Genomic DNA, 21,763 nt, shown 5'->3' with positions numbered 1-21,763 from the left:
GCTCCAGGCAAAATGCTCAGAGGATATTTCTGATCCAACCACGAGCAAAAGAGGACATAGAGCTCTTGGAAAAGCATCTTCTCCAGGACTTTCAGTTGAACTTTTTACAAACCCCAGAGGTTGGGATATCTTAAACAAACTTTGGAAGGGTGCTGCTGGCTCGGTCTTCAATCCTGGCCTCCACCTCCAGAGTTTGAGGCTCACCCCTGGGTTCAGGACTTGTTACAATAAATTGGAAATAAAATGTTTCAGTATGATTGGAATGGACTGTGCTCAAAATCCAATAAAAAGGCATATAAAAGCACTGGCACTTCATTTAATAAACTTGTTCTATGACTTCTTCATAAAGTTTGTCGACACAGAAATTCATTTGGTCAGAGTCAAGGAAATCTGTGACTTGAATCCTCTGGTGTTGGGTTCCACTGCCCCGGCCTTTGAGGACTCCCAAACAAACCTTGGCCCAGTTGGCTCCAGGCCCAGAGCCTGGAGCCCAGAGTTTGACACATCTCATCCTGAAGGGCAGTCAAAAGAAAAGAGCAAGCCTGCCAGTAATAGGCTCTGCTGTTATCAGGATCAAATGAAGCCACTGGAAACAAGGAAGACTCCTGCCATATCTCTATTCTGAGGCCTAGCCCAACTTTCTTTTGTCCTCTTCATTTGCTTCCTTGAGGAGAGAATAGTGAGAGACCCAGATGAGGTCTGAGAGATTACCTCAATGAGAGAATTAAGGATGAAAGAAAGAGGCAGCCTGTCAACTTACTCCCCAATGCAGAGAAGGACAATCTGGTGTTACTGATTCTAAAACTGGGCAAGAGATTGAAGAGGGAAGTAGTGAGGAATAAGGGAGGTAAAATAGAGATGAAACTAAAACACAGTGCACCTAAGCCTTTGAGAGACAGATACAGAAATAAAGAAGAGAGACAAAGAGAGAGACAGAGATAGGAACAGAGATAGAGATGAAGAAATAGAAAGATAGAAGAAGAGCATGACATAGAGATGTGTGGGGGATAGCCAACGTATTTTTTTTTAATGAAAAAGTGTTTGGGATGAAGGGGGAAATTGTCTTTAAGATAAGTTTCCAAACAGCCTTAACATCTATCTCTCTGAAAATGCTTTTGTTTTCTCAATGATGAAATAAAATGAAAAGAAAACCAACGATGATCTAAAATGTCCATCTTTCTCAGCTTTCATCTGCTGCTGACATGGATTCCAGGCTGCCCAGCCTGCTGAGTGCAATTTTGCCTTCCTCCTTCTTATTTTTTCCACAAATAAGGGTTTTAGAACATAACAGACTTAGAGTAATAAATCCAGAGAATAACAACAACCCACCAGGTTGGATTAGAAACTTCTGTTCCGTGGGAAAACAGCATCTGATTTGAGCTCATTTCTTTCATCACCTGGAAAGACCAAAAGAGTCTTAAGAAGATGTTTTGTCTGATGGGATGGTTTCCCAAGTATGTTAGGAGAATGTGCTGACCCCCAGGAATCTGTTCAACCACCACCAATACCTAGAGATGTTTCCCAAAAGCAAATCCCTTGCATTGACCTTGGAATTAGAAGAATAATATTTAAATCCTGCCTCTAACAGTCACAACCTTTCTCTTAGCCTCACTTTCCTTATATGAAAAATGAGGTTAGACTAGATACTTTCTAAGACCCTCATTTAAATTCTACATTCTCTGAACTCATCACTCCCTTCCTTGTCATCTCATAGATATATTTGCTTCCCATCACTCTTGATCAGATTTTGCCATTAGTTCAGTATCTGATTCACCAGTTTGGTCTACACCAACATTTGCATGGGTCATTCAAAGGCTGACTCCTTCACTTTCTTCCACCAATTTCTCCTTCTACTTGTCCGATGAACCAGGAAAAATTTTTAAAACTTTTCTAATGTTCCTAGAAGTAAGAAAAATTTTGTTCATTTCTATATAGGAAAGTATAGACCCCTTAGGTTTTCCCAATCTACTTTTAATTATTTTTAAACTTCAGAACATTGAGTCCAAGTTAGAACCAACTTATTAGTCCTAAGTTGAACCCTAGCCTCATCAGTAGGAAAATTTCTTGCATCCTGAATTCAGAGAACCCAAGCTGGTTTTGCTTTTACAGAGGGTGAGCAGCATTCAAAGAGTCTAAAAGATATCTCCACCTATTTCCATCAAGTAAATGTCTCCACTGTCTCTTTTTCATTAACATGGCTCAATACTTCCAGGCAGGATTGACATGATTCCCTGGAATGAAGGTAGGAGAGACCATTTATTCCATAAGCATGTTCTAGAATGGCTATGCAAAAATGAAATGGGAGTATATTTTGGACAAGGAGATAGGGAAGTGACAAAGATGGGGTCAGAAGAGAAATTCCGTTTGCCACTAGAATGTTAACCATCCTGATTCTATATTAAGAATACAATACCATGATAAGACTGTGTGAATTGCCTAATTTTCTAGAGTCTATAATTCTTCTTTTTGTGACTGTTGATGTGATTAATATAATCAAAGGAAGAAGGAAGTTCAGACCAGATCATGGGAAGATAGAAAAAGTGACTATGGGCTGACTTGAAAAACTGGTTCCTCAGGTCCACCATTCGACAATATATTCAAATCAATAGCTAATCAAAGGGCCTCAACTTTCTCTTAGGATCATGGATGTAGAGCTCTACAGGAACTTGAATCACATGAGCCAATCTCTTATCATAGTGGATGAGACCCAGGTCTTGACAAAGATCATAGCTTTCTCCAGTACTCTTTAGCTCTCTAGCTGTGAGCTTAGATCACATTATTATCCTCATTTCATACAAGGAAACTGAGCCAGTCAGAGGTGAAATGGTTTGTCTAGGAATATCTAGATAAGAAATGTCTGAGGTCAAATCTGAACTCAGGTCTTCTTGATTTCTTTCCACTCCATCACCTACCTGCCAATATTTATATTTCTGTGCTTGGTTATAACCAGTAATATCATTAATTTACAGGTGACATTTTGTCTGTAGTCTAAAAGAGGTGCCTGAGGCATTGAAAATCAAAATGTCCAGTGATCAGAAGACTGATAGCTTAAGGGGCAAGATTTGAATCCAGATCACCCTACCTCCAAAACCAGTTGCCTAAATGTTTTATTTGTTTTGTATTTTTACAGCGATCTGTGATTTTCTTGGAACAAAAGTATATCCACTAAAGTTACCCCTAAACCAAGATAAAAGCCTCTTCACACATTTCTTTCATTTTCATCCTATTACATCTGGACCTAATTCTGGAAGTAATGGTAGAATGTTCTGGTTCTCAAAAGCATTAAAAGAAGCAACAGAGGAAAGCTATCAAGTGGAAGATTTGGATTTAATGTAGGGAATGTCTTCCTAACTGCAATAGCTCTCCCCAGTTGGAGTCAGTTACCTGGAATTAATAGGTTTCCCCCATCATTGGAGATTTCAATCAAGACTGTATGACCAGGCATGGAACATCTCTTAGAGGTAGTTTTTGTTTGTTTGTTTGTTTTGTTTTGTTTTTCAGATAAGGATGGATGGAACAAGAAATGACTTGTCCAACCCTGAGATTCCATGGCCCTGAAATTCTGAAGTGAACTTTCCATACAGGTTCAGCTCAGGGGAAGAAGGAAAGACCAACCAAGTGAACAGAAGCAGCTCAGGAGGGAGACTGACTTCTTCTCTGCCTTCTCCCTGAAATGATATTCTCTCTTGAATACCTTTCATTGTATACTTTCTGTTATTTCTGGTGTGTGAAATTATATAATAAGCAGAAAGTGCACAATGGTCACACATGGCAAGGGCAAAGAATCCACATTTTTCCTAAGCATATTAATGTCTTCCAGGGATGGAAACAGGGATTATCTGTAAATAATTATTCAGCTTCCCCCTACCCCCATCCATCTATTGTGTAATGACATTTTTCATCCCTTTCCTGGGATAATAATGTCACATAAAACTACAATACATTTGCTGAAGGAATCCGGGGCCTCTTGTTTGTGTTAGTGGAGCTGGGGTTATACAAATTCTATGGTATGCTCAGCAGCAAATCCAAACATTTGTTCCACTTAAAGTGCTACCAAAGCGGGCACCAGCCGGGGTGTGTCACTGACCCTTGGAGGTGATTGAGCTCCAAAGTTCCTGGGCCCTTCCTCTCAACATCAAGTTCTCCTATATTCCTCAATAACTATTAGTCACACTTGCTTCCTGGGACCAAAGGAAAAGCTTCTCTGCACTAAGCTCCTCTTTCAGGGGCTTAGGGGCTCGCCAGGTGCTAAATATTCTCTCTTCATTGAAAGTTGGTTGGTTGGCATGCTGAGGTTAAGACTATGGAATCTTTCTTTTGTTTTTCTCAGGATTGATGAAGAAGGCCAAACTCTTCCATTTGATGTCACCATATCCCATCCTAAAACCCTTATAGAAGTGCCTTCATCAGAGCTGCCTCTTAGAACCTTCAAATCCCATTAAGATTCAGGTATGTACCACCTCCTAAGGAAGCCTTTGCTGATTTAGCTCAAGAAGCTAAAATTCCAATGCAGGAAACAAGCATATATTTAATTATACACCACTTAATATAAAGTGAACAATTATACATATTTTATAGCTATATGTTGATATCGGCTAGGTAAGTGGCACAATGACTCTGGTGTACCAGGCCTAAAGTCTGGAAAATATATCTTCCTGAGATCAAATTTTGCCTCAAACACTTACCTGGAGAAGTCACAATACTGTTTCTCTCAGTTTCTTCATGTATAAAGTAAATTAGAGAAGAAAATGGCAAATCATTCTAGTATCTCTGCTAAGAAATCCCCAAGGTGAGTCACAAAGAGTCAGACACAATTGAAAAATAATGAATAATAATAGTAAGAATATGTGGTTGTGTAAAGATATCTATATCTGTCTTTCTATATATGGGCGTGCTATGTGTATGTGTATATAAAACTTTATGTGAATAATATACACACACAACAATTTTGGAAGAAGGTATCTTTAGAGAAAAGGAAGGAGCAGAGCCAAGAGAGTAGAGAAAAAAGTCAGGGATTTGTCTGAAGTCTCCCATATTCCTCTCTAAGAACTTTAAATAATGAATCAAAGGAAATCCTAAAGCAGCAAAGTCCACACAAGAATAAGGCAAAGCAATTATTTTGCTCAAGAAAACTTAGAAGATTGTGGGGAAAGGTTTGTTGCATGGCGATTACAGGGAAGTACAAAATGTGCCTGCAGTGCCCAAGTTCAGGCAGCAAGCCTTGAGGGCAACCCCATCATTGGCCATAGCAGCTGCCTCTGGAGCTCTTAACTCCCCTAAGGTAAGGGGAACCCACAACTGGTCAGAAGACATAGAGGTAAGTTTATTGGCAGTGGGGGACATAACTCTGTTGCCTTGTCCATAGATGGATCCAGTCCAGTCCCAGGTCAAGAAGGAACAATGGCACCCAGGGATGTTGGGTGAGGGGAGGCAGAGCTGGGCCTCAGCTCAGATTGCACAATCTCTCACAAAATGGGGTGAGTGTATACAGTAAGTTGCTGCCTGGGCGCCCTCTACTAGGCTCATACAGTGTAAATTCTGGCTCTGATACTGTTTGTGCCTCCCTAGTCATGGAACCCACTTCCCATCATTGCTAACACACAAGATCTGGTACCTTCATAGGATCTGAGACCTTGATCACAGTACAGGGTAAAAGAGAACATCAAAGTTCAGAAAAGTGGTAAATGTATTTCTCCTTAGTCCAAAATACCTTGGAAGAGCTTCAAGTTTACAGACAGAACTAACACTGAAAATAGCTGCACAAATCATTTGAAATTTGGGACAGAGCATTCTCCTCCCCAAAAGCAGAACCAAACTGTAAGCACAAATCAAAAATCAAGAAACAGTATGAGAAAATGAAAAGTTAGTATGTTGACAAGGAAAAGCAAAACAAAACAAATTAAGAAGATAAAAGTTAAAAGATATTTAATCCAAAGACTCAAAGAAAAATTTAAATTGAACTTAGGTCCAAAAGAATTTTTGGAAGAGCCCAAAAAGAATTTTAAAAAGTAAATGAGAGGCAGAGAAAAAAATGAAAAAAGAAATAAAGTGATTCAAGATATAATTGAATCAACAGCATGATAAAGGTAACACCATAAAAAAGGCTATGCTAAGTGTAAAAAAAGGTTCTAAAATCTCCTGAAGGAAAAAAAGTCTTAAAAAGCAGAATTGGCCAAATGGAAAAAATATACAAATATATGTGGAGGAAAAAACTCCTTAAAAGGAGAGTTGGCCACAGAAAAAAAATAGATGTGCTAAAGTTCACTGAAGAAAAACATTCTTTTTTTTAATTTACTTTTTCCAATTATATGCAAACATCATCCTTTTCTAAGCTTTTGACTTCCATATATTTCTATTATTTTTAATGTAATTGGGAAATATTTAACAGAATAAATAAAAATATTTTGGAAAAAATACTATCTGACTTTTGGATGCTTAAAAAGGAATTAGAGGGCAGGTAGGTGGCACAATAGATAGAGCATCAGCCCTGAAATCAGGAGGACATGAGTTCAAATCGGACTTCAGATACTTAATAGTTGTATGACCTTGAACAAGTCACTTAGTCCCATTCTCTTGAAAAAAATCATAAAAATTAAAATAGCATTACAACCACTTACACCTCCATCAGTAGTAATATTGATATTATTATTATACCTTGCCTTTTATTTTCCTATTGTCCTTGGTGACATCACCATTAATCTAATCATCCATATAAACCATAAGTTACCAAATCTACTTTTATCCATACGTGTATATATGTATACATTTTTCCCTTTCACAATAACCATCATCTTTCAGACTCCTTCTCTCTTTCTTGAATTGTTGAGTAGCCTCCTAATTATTGAGTATCCCCAGTGCACTCTCCAAGCTTTCCTTCATATCACTGATGATCGAATCTTCCTAAAACCTACTCTGCTATCACTGCTTTCATCTTAATCCTTAAATTACTCTTTCTTAGGGCCTGAATACATAATTTTCTCTGGCATTTAGGCTTCTCCAATCTGAATCCAACCTACCTTCGTGACTATCTCAGAAGATTCCACATTCACCCAGTCTAAATTCCCACCATATTGGACAACATTCTAGCTCCTTTTCTACTTCTTGCTCATTCTGTGACAATGGAGAGATCTCAACATCACGGTTTCCTTTTCTGTGGAATGAAAATAATAATGGCTGGTTAGCTGACATAAAGCTTTTCTCTGAAGTTTCAAAGATCACATGTGGAATGAATCCTTTAGTAATCTAAAACTTCTAAATGGGTTACTATCATTGACTTGCCCTCCGCCAGAAGTCCTTCATTGGTTTCAGTTTAGTATGGCAGAGAAGTGAATGAATAGAAAGAGTGAATTAGCGCAGTTCTTGGATCTTACCTGGAGATTGCTGGATTTCCATACAAGTCTACTTTACCTGCTGTCTTCACACAAAGCCTACTTTTAGACAGCTAGGTGTAGATGCTTGGCCTGGAGTCAGGAAACTTGAGTTCAACCAGCTTCAAACATTTTCCAGCTGTCTGACCTTCAGCAAGACACTTCACCAATTTGCCTCAGTTTCCATAAGCATAAAATAGAGTTAACAGTAGTAGGGTTGTTGTGAGGATTAAATAAGATACTAGCTATAAAGGGCTTAACATAAGGCATATTCTATAGAAATGTTGGCTATAATTATTGCTATTATTTTGAAACTGAACCTTATTTTTACATATATAACCTTTCCCGAAAAGAATGTAAGCCTCTTGAAGGCAGAGTCAATTTTCATTTTTTGTCTTTTAATACTAGTGACCAGCACCTGGAACATAATAGGTATCTGATAAATGCTTTTGAAGTTGACAAAATCTGATGAATTAAAAAAAAATAGCAATCAGAATCTTCCCATTTCCAGTTGGGACATATTAGCCTGCCCTTTCATTCACCCCTCCTTTCAAGCTGTAGTCAACAGACCAGACCAAATCTTTCATTCCTAGATTAAATTAGAATCCATTATAGCTATCTAAGTCAAGTCCACTTTAAACCATGGGACTTGGGGGTGGGGTGGGGGGAGGGAAGTAAGATTGGGGGGAAATTGTAAAACTCAAATAATATCTTTAATAAAAATTAAAAAAATAAAATAAAAAATAAAAAAATAAACCATGGGATTTTATTTAGCACATTTTTAAAGATTCCTCTCAACCTTAAAAATCTGTTTTATCCATTAGTGAAAAACTTCAAGATCTTTTACAATAGTGTTTCTAGTAAGAACATGAGAATATCTGTAGCCATTGTGCACATTGCACAGTAGGGATCTGTCAGGTTACATTGAACCAAAGTATGGGAAACCAAATTCCTAAATAGGAGCAAAAAGATTCAGGTGATGTGTGAGGCAAAGAAGTAGGGAGAGCAGTGAGCTGGTCATGCTCTTTGTTGATCTAATTGGATTTGATCTGAGTAACAAAATGCCTTTAAATTGACTTTACCATCTGATTTGAATTTTTTTCTGCACAGTAGAAATACATTTTCCAAGTCCTCATAGAAAAATCAATTAAGCATTAAAAAGGGGGAGAGAGAAGGCTAAGCATAGGACCTAATGTATTGTTGGAAATTATACATGGAATTCCCCATAAACACTATTAGTGACTTAAGTCCGTGGCAGTTGTGTTTCAGAGAGGTTAAGAGATTAGCCTGAGGTCACACAACTAGTGAGTGCTAGAATTAGATCCTGGATCAACACCTTTTCCATTCTGCCACACTCTCTCTGGATACACAATGTTCTTAGTTTTTGGTAGGAGCAATTCAGGCAGGTAAAGTGTTCCCAAGTAACACTTCAATAACTACCTGCATAAGACTCGAACTAAAGTAGTGGATAAACTGTTATACGAAATTCTCTATGACAGATTCTTGGTTTGAAGCTAATAGTTGGAATTGGATTGTTAAGAATTGAAGTTATTTATTTTAGCTGTTTCTAAGTTATGGGGATTCCAAATATAGTTTAAAATATAAATGTCAGAGCTAGAATGGATTCTGGGAATGAAATATTCTAAATCCCTCATTTTGCAGAGGAAGCTAAAGCTAAAGAGAAGGAAAGTGACTTGTCCAAAGTCAGACAGTTAGGTGGTTCTGTCCCTGGTACTAAACTTAAAAGACAATTCTTTTCAGGTACCATGTTACATGATTTATTTGCACATCCAGGAGATGAACAGGATCAGGTCTAAAGTAGCCACATTTATTGGGAAATCTCAGACATTCTATAGTTAACTTACACTCAAAAATCAGGTCAACACACAAATAAAATCACATTTAAATAACTGGGCAAATATCAATTGCTCATGGATAGGCTGAGCTAATATAATAAAAATGACAATTGTACCAAAATTGAACTACTTATTTAGTGCCCTTCCAATAAAAATTCCAAAAAATTATTTTAATGAGTTAGAAAAAACTGTAAGTAAATTGATATGGAGGAATAGAAAGTTAAGAATTTCCAGGGATTTGATGAAAAAACTGCAAAAGAAGATGGCTTAGCCCTACCGATCTAAAATTATATTATAAAGTATGCAGACATCAAAACTGTCTAGTATTGGCTAAGAAATAGAGTGTAAATTGGTGGAATAGACTAGATGCAAAAGAGATGGCAGGAAATGATTATAATAATCTGCTGTTTGATAAACCCAAAGAGTCCAGCTTCTGGGATAAAAACTCTTTCTTTGATAAAAGCTGTTGGGAAAATTGGAAGTTAGTATGGCAGGAACTTGGATTAGACCAACACCTCACACCCTATACCAAGATAATTACAAAATGGATACAGGATTTAGACATGAAAGACAATATTATAAGCAAACTAGGAGATCAATGAATAGTTTGCCTGTCAGATCTTTGAAAAAGGAAGCACTTTATTACCAAAGAAGAGATGGAGAACATCATTAAAAAACAAACTATGGGGCAGTTAGGTGGCACACGGAATAGAGCACCTGGCTCTAGAGTCAGGAGAACCTGAGTTCAAATCTGACCTCAGACACTTAATAATTAATAAAGCTGTGTGATTTTGGGCAAGTCATTTAACCCCACTGCCTTGTAAAAACTGAAAGTGGATTTAAAACAAACTAGATGATTTTAATTACATTAAATTAAAAAGGTTTTGCACAGACAAAACCACTGTAACCAAGAACAAAAGAAGTGTAGTAAAATGAGAAACAATCTTACAACCAGTATTTCTGACAAAGGATTCATTTCTACAATATACAGAGAACTGAGTCAAATTTAAGAAAAAAAAAAAACAAGCAATTCCCCCAGTTGAGAAATGGTCAAAAGGATATGCAAAGGCAATTTAAAGATGAGGAAATCAAAGCAATCCACAGTCATATGAAAAATTGCTCTAAATGAGTACTTATTAGAGAATTGTAAATTAAAGTATCTCTGAGGTCCCACCCCACACCTCTCAGATGGGCCAATATGACTAGAAAGGACAATGACCAATGTTGGAGGGGATGTGGGAAATCTGGGACACTAATGCATTATTGGTGGAGCTGTGAAATCCAGCCTTTTCTGGAAAACAATCTGGAATTAGGCTCAAAGAGCTTTAAGAATGTGCTTCCCATAAAACTTAAAATAAAAAAAATCTTTAAAAAATGTGCTTCCCTTTTGATCCAGCAATACTCCTACTGGGTCCATACCCTGAAGAGATCATGAAAACAGCATAAAAACATAACTCGAACAAAAATATTCATAGCAGCTCTGTGGTGGCAAAGAATTGGAAATTGAGTGAATGTCCATCAATTGGGGAATGGCTGAACAAATTGTGGTTTATGTATGTGATGGAACACTAGTGTTCTATTAGAAACCAAGAGGGATGGGGTAGAAACTTTCCCTGATCCATCTCTCAGTTGCACCTCTATAACTGAATCTATTATTGTTTTATTAGACATGCTAGAAACCACAAATGGCCTGCAAAATGCTGGGCTCTCAAAGGCATTGCTACTGAAACAAAACATCTGGGAGGACCTCCAACATTTAGGGAGAGATCAAATACAGACCTGGGATCAGACCAAATATCACTTGGTCAAAAAGTTTCTTGCTAAGGACAGAGAAATCCTTCATTATATGAAATAAAAAATACAAACAATTCAAGACACATATAAACACAAACAATATACCTATGAAATGATGAAGAAAGAAAAGAATGATACAAGAGAAATAATATAAATTTATGAAATTAAAACACGTATAATTATACTGATGGAGATGAATATTGGAGAGGAGTCATGCCATCTTATCTTTTCCTTGGAGAGGTGTGGAGGGCTATGTCAAGAACAAAAAAGTGAAAGTTAAGTGTGTTCAGTTCCTCTTTTCAATCTGTCTTTCTGCCTCTTTCTCATTTTACAGGTTGACTCCAATGGGTAAGATTGGAAGAAGATATAGATTCAAAAATAGTAATGGATGATACAAAAGAGATAAAACAAAAGAGATCATTAAAACAAAATAAAAAAGGAAAATAGTGTGTGGGGCTCTGACATGAAAAAACAAGTAAGTTTATTAAATTGTTCTTGCTGATAAAAGCACTATCACAAAGTCATTTTCTCTTATCTTTAACATTTTTTGTTCCTTATCCTTCAAGTTTCATCATTAAATGCCTTTATTATCAATGTTCCTTTTTTTTCTTTTTTTAGTGTTTTTTTTCTGTCTGACTGTCTCTTTAGCTCTCTCTCATTTATTTATCTATTTTGTCCCTTTAGCTATTTCACTCTACAGCAGATTGTACAAAATTTCCCAAGTTTTCTCTTTCTATCCCCATTATCTAGCCAAGTTTCTGGAAGATAGTTGATAATTAATGATAATTCTGTTGGGTCATTGGATAGTTCTGAAATTCAAATATTTATTTATTTGTTGGTAAGCAATAATGTTCCATTCTACTCATAAACCCCTCTTTCTTTGTGCATTACTCAAATAACAGACAACTGTGTTGCCAATTTCCTTTTAAAAAGGTCACTTTTTCTATGCTCCCATATTTTGCGAGGAAATGTTGTTTATGGATTTACAACACAACTGCTCTTGCTTGGGGCTCCAATGTGCCTCTGTTTATCTAGAACAAGGCTGTTCAGAATATAGCCCACCGGCTGCATGTGGCCCACAGGGCAATTTTATGTGACCCACCTGGGGGTTTACCAAATGCTTTAGTAAACAAGGCCAAGCCACCCTACGGCAAATCAAATTATATTGTCTATTGTTTCGATATAAACTTTTAAAGGTAAGATGGGACAGCCCTGATCTAGAAGGACGAATATTTGTGATCCAAAAGGTTTTATATTTTGGGGGGAGGGTTCCTATTGTGGACATTGATATGCATACATGAAATTTCTAGGTCAAATTGTAATGAATTCTGACTTCAATCTCATTATGACCAATTAATAGTGATGATTTCAGCACACTATATAAAGATCACAAACCTATAAAAATATTTTTGGAGTAAAACATATGACTTAAATGAGCCAAACCAAGGCTGACAACAGGTATATCTAATTTAATTTGTCTAAAGTAACCAAAAGTGTGTTACCTCTAGATGAAGGTTATGACTAAAATTCAAGAATGGAATCAAAATGCATTCCAAGTATGACATTTCCATGGACTTGGCCATTACTACAAAAGCAAAAGAGGCACTGGAGAAAATGACTGAATACTCTTTATTTGATCAAGAAAATCAAAAGTTTTACATGGAAATTTAGGAGTAGATCATTTTCACCAGGATTATCCTCAAGGAGATAGGGCTTTGTAATCAATGTAAAATATTCAAGGGAATTATAAAAATAGTGTGGCACATTACAGCAGGCTGAGAAACTTTCTTATCTATTGAGACCTTGTATGGTATAACCTGGTGACTAGAATTACACATCAGAAGACTGCCATATTTAAAAACTTGTTGATGATAAATCTGCATCTGACAAATACAGATCTCAAAATATACTGTTTAACTCTCTAAACAGTGATGAAAATAGCTATTTTCATAAACCAAGTTGTTACCCACAATTTCTTGGATGCTACCCTGATCCACAAAAACATGATAATGATAGAAGTGACTATTTGCCATTGAAAATAGTTATAATTGGGGCAGCTAGGTTGCACAGTGGTTAGAGCACTGGCCCTAGAGTCAGGAGTACCTGAGTTCAAATCTACCCTTAGACACCTAATAATTACCTGTGTGACCTTGGGCAAGTCACTTATTCCCATTGCCTTTCAAAAACACATAAAAAAGAAAATAGTTATACTCTTCAATCTACAAGAACTTAAAATTAAAAATGTACATATATTTATATATATATATATATATATAAATACATATATAATGTAGGCATCACATAGAAGAATATGGAAACAAGATGAAGTGGATATCATTTCTAATGCCCTATATTCTTCTGGAGTGATACCAAAGATGATATTAGTGAGGATTAATTTAAATTCAAATATTCTTATTTTTTATCTTGATAGTATTTGATTTTTCCAATTACTTGTAAAGATAGATTTTAACATTCATTTTTGTAAAATTTTAAGTTCCAATCTTTTCTCCCTTCTTTCCTTCCCTCCCGCTTCCCCAAGAGAGTATGCCATTATCATGGTAAGCATATTTCCATATCAGTCATGTTGTGAAAGAAGAATCAGCACAAAAGGGAAAAAAAACAAAAAAACAAACTTAGAAAAGTAAAAATAATATGCTTTGATATATATTCAGATCCTGGAGATTTTTCTTGGGATATGGATGCTATTTTCCAATACAAGTATTTTCAAATTGTCTTAAATCATTGTATTATGGAGAAGAACTAAGTCCATCATAGGTAATCATCACACAATGCTTTTGTTACTATTTACAATGTTCTCCCACTTCTGTTCATTTTCCCAAGCATCAGTTCATGTAAGTCATCTAAGTTTTTCCAAGCTTCTTCTGAAATTTACCTGCTTATCATTTCTTATAGAACAAAAAGTATCCCATTACATTTATGTATCATAATTTGTTTGGTCATTTCCCAATTGATGGACATTCACTCAATTTAATTTTTGCCACCACAAAAAAAAGAGCTACTGTAAATATTTTTTGTACATGTGGGTCTTTTTTTCCCTTTCTAGTAATCTTTTTAGGATACAGACCTAGTAGTGATATTGCTAGATGAAAGGTTATACAATTTTATAGTCCTTTGGACATGATCTCCAGAATAGTTGAATTAGCTCACAATCACCAATAGTATATTAGTGCTCTGGTTTTCCGATATACCCCCCTAAAATTTCTAATTTTACTTTTCAGTCATATTAGCCAGTTTGAAAGATGTGAGATGCTACCTTAAGATTATTTTAATTTGCATTTCTCTAATCAATAATGATTTAGAACATTTTAGAGCTATAAATCTGGAGAGTTTTTATTTTTGCAAATATTCATTTATTTCTCTTAGACTGTCACATTTATTGGCAAACACTTGGAAAAAATAGCTCTGAATAACTGCCTTAATTTCTCCTTCATTGGTGGTGCACTCATCAATTACATTTTTGATACTGGCAATTTGGTATTCTTTTTTAAAACACATTAACCAAAAGCTTAATATATTTAATTGACCTATTTCATAAAACCAATTCTGTTTTTATTTATTAGTTCAGTACTTTCCCTACTTTCAATTTTATTAGTCTCTTCCTTCATTTTCAGAAATTCTGATTAGGCTTTTTATTGGGGATTTTTAATTTTTTCTTTTTTCTAGCTTTTTTAATTATATGCCAATTCATTGATCTTCTCTTTCTCTATTTTATTCATTCAAGCAATTAAAGATATAAAATTAACCCCTAAGAACTGCTTTCTTGCATTCCATCAATTTTGGTATATTGTGTAAATATTGTCATTCTCTTGGTGGAAATTATTGATCATTTCTATAATCTGTTGCTTGACACATTTATTTTTAAGAATTAGATTATTGGGGTGGCTAGGTGGCATAGTGGATAAAGCACTGACCTTGGAGTCAGGAGTACCTGGGTTCAAATCTGGTCTCAGATACTTAATAATTACCTAGCTGTGTGGCCTTGGGCAAGCCACTTAGCCCCATTTGCCTTGCAAAAAAACCTAAAAAAAAAGAATTAGATTATTTAGTTTCCAATTAATTTTAGTCTATCTTTTCATGACCCATTATTACATGTTATTTTTATTGAATCATGATATTAAAAGATGTATTTAATATTTCTTCCTTTCTGCATTTGATTGTGAAGACGTTATGTTCTGATAGAATGTCAATTTTTGTGTAGGTGCCTTGATTGAGGCTGAGAAAAAAAGTATATTCATTCTATCCCCATTCAATTTTCTCCAGAACTTTATCATATCTAATTTTTCTAAAACTGTTTGCCTCCTTAACTTCTTTCTTGTTTAGCTTATAGCTAGATTTAACTAATTCTGAGAGAGGGACATTGAGATCCCCCTAGTAGTATAATTTTACCATATATTTCTTCCTGTAACTTATTTAACTTCCCTTTTAAGATTATAGATGTTAGGGGCAGCTAGGTGGTGCAGTGGATAAAGCACCAGCCTTGGAGTCAAGAGTACCTGGGTTCAAATCTGGTCTCAGACACTTAATAATTACCTAGCTGTGTGGCCTTGGGCAAGCCACTTAACCCCATTTGCCTTGTAAAAAAATTATAGATGTTATTACTACTTGAATCATTTGTTTAGTATTGACATTACTTCATTGTCTATTGTAACATCTAGGAAGTTGTAATTCCCTTCCTTATCCCTTTTAATTCAACCTATTTTTGCTTTGCCTGAGATTGGGATTGCTACCTCTGTTTGTGAGCTTTTACATCAGCTAAAGCATAACATTCTGCTCCAGGCTTTTACCATTTCTCCTTGTATATTGTTTGACTTCAAATGTGTTTCTTTTAAACAACATATTGCATGATTCTAGTTTTTAAGCTACTCTATTATCCATTTTCATTTTATGGGAGAGTTGATCCCATTCACATTTACAATTGTGATTACTAGGTCATGATTACATTTACAATTACATTTCATGCCATCCTATTTTTACCATCTAAACTTTTCTCTCTCTTTTCATCCTTTCCTTTATAAGCAGTGTTTTGCTTTTGGCCACCATCTCCCTCCGTTTTTCCTTCTAATTTCTTATAGGGTAAGATAATCCAATAGAGTTTGTATATTAATCCTGCTTTGATACAAATCCAAAGAGAGTAAGATTCAAGCAATACTTACCTCCTTGTCTTCTTTCAATTGTAATAGGTCTTTAATATATATTCATGTGATGTCATTTACTATCCTTTACCATCTCCTTTCTTCTTCTTCTAGTACTGTCCTTTTTTCATGCCTTCTTTTATCATTATATCACAACCAAGTTATGCCCACATCCTCTGTCCTTTTGACTGTCCTAATAGAAATACAATTCTCAAGTGTCAAGTATTATCTTCCAGTGTAGGGATGTAAACAGTTTAATCTTATTGACTAACTTATTTTTCTTTCTGTTTATTGTTTTGTATATCTCTTGAGTCTTGTATTGAAGATCAAATTTTCTGTTCAGTTCTGTTCTTTTTAACAAATAAGTTTGAAATCCCCCTATTTAATTGAATGTCCATCTTTTCCCCAGAGACAGATAATATGTTGAATTTTACTGAGTCATGAATCTTAGTTGTAATCTATATTCCTTTACTATACTGAATATCATATTCCAATGCCTCCGATCCTTTATTGTTGAAGCTGCTAAATTCTGTGTAATCCTTACTGTATTCCTTGGTATTTGTTTCTTTCTAGCTGCCTTCAATATTTTCCTCCTAGAGCTGATAATTCTGAAATTTAGAGTTTTCATTTGGGGATCTCTTTCAGAAGATGAAAAGTGGATTCATTCAAAAGACTCTTTTCCCCTCTGGTTCTAGGATATCAGGATATAATTTTTCTTGATAATTTCTTGAAAGATGATTTCTAGGCTTTTTTATCATGGCTTTCAGGCAGTTAAATCTTAAATTGTCTCTACTGGTTCTATTTTCCAGGTCAGTTGTTTTTCCAATATTTCTTTCATAATTTTATTCTTTTGATGTTATTTAACTGATTCTTGATGTCTCATATAGTCATTATTTCCATTTGACTAATTCTAAATTTTAAGGAATTACTTTCTTTAGTTAGGCGTTGTATCTTCTTTTCCATTTGGCCAATTCTATTTTTAAAGTAACTGTTTTCTTCAGTGGATTTTTTCCAATTTGATACATTTTACCTGACTCTAATCATCACCCTAACCCTCAAGCCTAACTTACTCCAACTCTAACCCTAACTGTAAATTTTTTAAAGAGATGTTTTCTTCACTGGATTTTTTTTTCCATTTGGCCAATTTTATTTTTAAGGAATTCGGTTTTTTTTAGTAAATTTTTGTGCTTCCCTTTCCAAATTATTGACTCTTTTTTTCATTGTTCTGCATAACTCTGATTTCATTTCCCAATTTTTCTTCTACCTCTCTTAGTTGATTTTTAAAATTCTTTTTTTTAACCCTTTTAATAGGAGTTTTCAAGCTTAAGTTCAATTCATATCCACTTAAAGGCTTGACATTCTTCTGAATTTGTATTTTGATCTTCCCCATTGACACAGTAGTGTTTCATGGTTAGGGTTGTTTGGTATTTTTGTTCATTTGTTGTTTTGGTTTTTATCTTTTTTTTTAAAGTTGAGCTATGCTCCTGGCACACAGTGGGCACTGTCCCAAGTTTCCTATGTTGGGGACTGGGTGTCTGGTCACTGGCTTTTCATACTGGGGCCTCAGGTGCTGGCAGCTTGCCCATTGAGCTTGTTTTGCTGGGGTTCCAGGGCTTGCAATCTGCCTTCTGTGCTGGGGTTGGAGGTCTCATGGCTGGTTTTGTACTGCAGCTGATCCGCTGAGCTGAGATGGATCTGTGCTGAAGCCTTTCCCACCAACTTGTCCACATCCCACCTGTCCTGGGCTGCGTTCCCCTTTTATTTAAGTGAGACAGAGTTTTCCTGAAGTCCTCCTGAGATATCTTAAGCTGGAAAATTGTTTCACTCCATCTTTTTGTGGATTCTATAACTCCAGAATCCATTTAAAGACTTGCTCTAATGTTGTTTCTGAAGGATACTTGGAAGAACTCAGACAACTTCCTGATTTTTCTCCACCTTATTTAACTACAGAACCCAATGATTTTGTCCTCATGGTTAGTTGAGTATAGACAGTAAATACAAATGAATAGTAATAATTATTTATTAATAATTAACATTTTATGGCACTTAATATGTGATAAGTGCTTTAAAGTTATCTCACTTGATCCATTTAACCAACCTGGGATATAGATACTATTACCATTCCCATGTAACAGATAGGGAAACTGAGGCAAATAAAGGTCAAGTGACTTGCCTAGGATCACAGAGCTAGTAAGTTTCTGAGACTGGGTTTGATTTCAGATCTTCCTGACTCCAAGCCTGGCCCTCTTTTCACTCTACCACATAGTTGCTCCAGGAGTAGAGTAGAATATGTTTTTGTTTTGTTATTACTATTGTTGTTGCTGCTGCTGCTGCTGCCATTCTTCAGCTGTTTCAGTCATGTCTGACTCTTCATGGGATCCTTTAGGCAAAGCTACTGGAGGGTTTTGTAATTTTAGAGTAAACAGTATATAGTAAAATGTGTATCATATAACTAGAATACATAGTAGATCAAGTTAGTCCCAGAATTATTACTATTCGCTATTGAAAAAGGAGAATAATGTGAGGAGGAGGAGGAGGAATTATCAACAGCAAGGATAATAATGACATCATCAAAGTCCAACGGATCATCCAGGTAGTGAGAGAGAGTCAGTACCAAAGAGAATGGCAGCCAGGGTGATATAAGTGGCAATTGTGTTTCTGGAATCTGCTATCTGTAGAGATGAGGCAGGAACTTTGTAATACTAGCCAATTGGATGATAGTGATACTGCCAGCTGAAGCATCACTCTGTACTATGTGATAATATTGTGAATAGAAATAATAGTAGCCAGCATGGTACAGGAGTTTAGACTGACCCTACTCAAAACTGGCTTTGATGGCTAGCTTATCAAAGAGAATAGCAAACCAGGTGATGCTCCATTATCTTCTAGTCTTAAAGGAAAGCAAGATAACAACAGAACAAATCTAAAATACCAATGCTCTCCCTACTGAAATGACTGGAAGGAGGAAAGTCCTGACCACTAAACTAGGCAAACTTTATATGAATGAATCATGGTTTATATCACTTAAGATATCTATAAATCCACATGCATATTTATATCCATATATGCATATATATATATACATATCTATCTATATAATATATATTTATATAATATTATATATATATATATATATATATATAATATATAATGGAGAGAGAGAGAGAGAGAGAGAGAGAGAGAGAAACACATGGAGAAGCAAAAGGCATGTTAATAAGTTCCAGAGGTGAAAAGAATAATTTAACAATTTGCCAATTGCTGAAAAAGCTACCTCCAAACTTCAAGATATTTATCTTTCTCTTGTTGATTCCTACAAAACTTCTACTCAACACCATCTATGTAACTCATTGTTTATTCATTAATATCAAATAAAATAAATCCAAATGTATCGAGAACCCTAAAGTATTTAATATTCACATTTATCTACTGAAAACAAATCATCATCCCAATGATTGCAAAAACAAAATAATAGGAGTTGATGTAGGGATCTCTAAGATGAGGCAAATGCTTTGGTCTCCTCTAAGCTAGACATATCAAATGTAAAGATATCAAATAGAAAGTTGTAACCGAATAGGCTGAGAGACTTATTCATATCAAACCAAAGTTGCACGGGAAGAATACTTATGCAATCAACACACATGTCATAGGAGACAATCTTTTCTTTTAGAAGTGCAAAATGGAAAATAATTGACTTTTCAGCAGGAACTCCACCAAAAAAAAGATAAGGACAAAAAAACAGAGCAGAAGCAGTAATGGAAATAGAACAATCTGTCACTGAAAGTTGTAAATATTTAGCACCTATCATACTTTGAAAAACATGCCTCAGTTGTCAAAATGATACACTAGACATTCAGGTTCATTCCTAAGCTAATGGATATCAAATCTTCATACTATAAAAATAGACCAAATTATTTTTTTTGAAAATTTAATACATAAATTATACTAGAGATGGGCATTTATTACAATCAAAACTTTTGCTGCAATCACCCAGGCAAAACATTATAAATATTTAAAAACTGCAAATTTAATAAAGATAACTACACCAAATATCTATTACCTATAAATTATGTGAAAAGAAAAGTTGTCAGAATAGAAAGATCTGGTGGAATAAACCAAAACTATGAACTGGAGCTATAGCTAAGACATTCTCATTCAGTCAAGAGAAGATGCACTTTAAATCATAGCAGTTACTCAATTTCAAAAAGAGTTATTTTTCTATTTAATTTTCAAGAGTGACAAAATATTATATGCAAAAAGATAATAGTGGAATAGTGACTTGCCCCAGATTATGTCTATCTGATTTCATAAAAAGATTAAAATGAATTAAAGGCATTTAAGCACATGGTATGTATTCAGTACACACCCAATCACGAGAAACAGAAAGTTCTGTCCTCCAACTCCACTTTAACCCTAAAGTTGAGAAGATACAAAGGGTAGTAATAGGCAAGGAAAGATATTTTTCTGGCAAAGTTATAGGCAGAGAACATACATAGAACCATCGGGAGGCAGATCGGTGAGTTCAACAAGGAGGGAATTTATTTGATTATAGTTACACAACTGGAAGATGTTTGTGGAGGAAGGAAATAATGGTCTTTGAGCAGACAGATGATGGGGAGGTAACTGGGACATAAAATGAGGCACAGATAGAGTTGTACAAGTCTGATGGGTGCTATGCCAGGCACTCAGCAATGAGGAGAGAAAGACCCTAGGGTAGCAGTTATGGAGACAAAAGAGTTAAAGGATCATACCACTTGGTGGGAGGAGGAGTGGTGAATTGAGAAAGGAAAGAACATCCGGGAATACAAAAGAGCTAAGAATCACCTCTGCCTCCTTCCACCAATGTCTATGTGTTGAGGACCCTGATGATTATCATCATTATCAAAATTATAATAATAAGAATAACTAGCATTCTACAGCATTTGTGGTTTACAATGAACTTTATCTGTATTATTTATCCTCACAACAATCCTGTGAGGGAAGCACTCTTTGATATGCCCATTCTTTGCTCTTTGAAATTCCCATTCTTTCATCCTGACCATCTCCCTACTCCATGGTATCTGTACATCCACTCAGTCCTTCTTTCTCATCTCCTTCACTCCATTGTCTCTGCAATAGTCAGCTCTGTGAGCAGAGTTCTTGCCCCATCTTTCTAGCAGTCATGCTTCTAAGAAAAATCAGTAAATCATCATCATCATCATCATCATCATCAAGCTAAGTCTGTTGAGTCCTCCCTGGCGTGGACTGAGAAGGTCTTGAATGAGCCGCCAGGAAATAGCGGAAATATCTTTGTTTCAAATCTTCTGTTATAGACTTCCTCTTCACAGTTACACCTGAATTTAATGTGCAACGATTTAAAGATCCCATTGTGTCTCATTGATTTTACTTTATTGGAATTTATTTTGATTTCAGTAAGTTTTTACCTTGGTGACATAAGATATAGCCTCTCAATTGAGGTATCCCAACTGTACATGCATTAAAAATATTTATTGATGTGTTTTTAGACTATAATGAAAGATTATCCCCATTTCATGTGAGATCTCTTGTAAGAAGGCAAAATAAAATAAAATTATCAATATAAGGACCTCATTTAAAA

At 35.5% G+C, this 21,763-nt stretch overlaps 1 long non-coding RNA gene across 1 annotated transcript in view; it reads right to left on the bottom strand.

The window, feature by feature from the left end:
* LOC141522945 (uncharacterized) overlaps nt 1-21,763 on the bottom strand; it is a 56,450-nt gene that overhangs the window by 17,684 nt on the left and 17,003 nt on the right. The window contains exon 3 of the long non-coding RNA XR_012478257.1: nt 7,017-7,150. This is a non-coding gene — a long non-coding RNA (uncharacterized LOC141522945). The remainder of the gene's footprint in view (nt 1-7,016; nt 7,151-21,763) is intronic.

This window comes from Macrotis lagotis, chromosome 4, assembly GCF_037893015.1.
Source record: "Macrotis lagotis isolate mMagLag1 chromosome 4, bilby.v1.9.chrom.fasta, whole genome shotgun sequence".
Lineage (NCBI taxonomy): Eukaryota > Metazoa > Chordata > Mammalia > Peramelemorphia > Peramelidae > Macrotis > Macrotis lagotis.
This window is presented reverse-complemented; position numbering and strand designations above follow the sequence as displayed.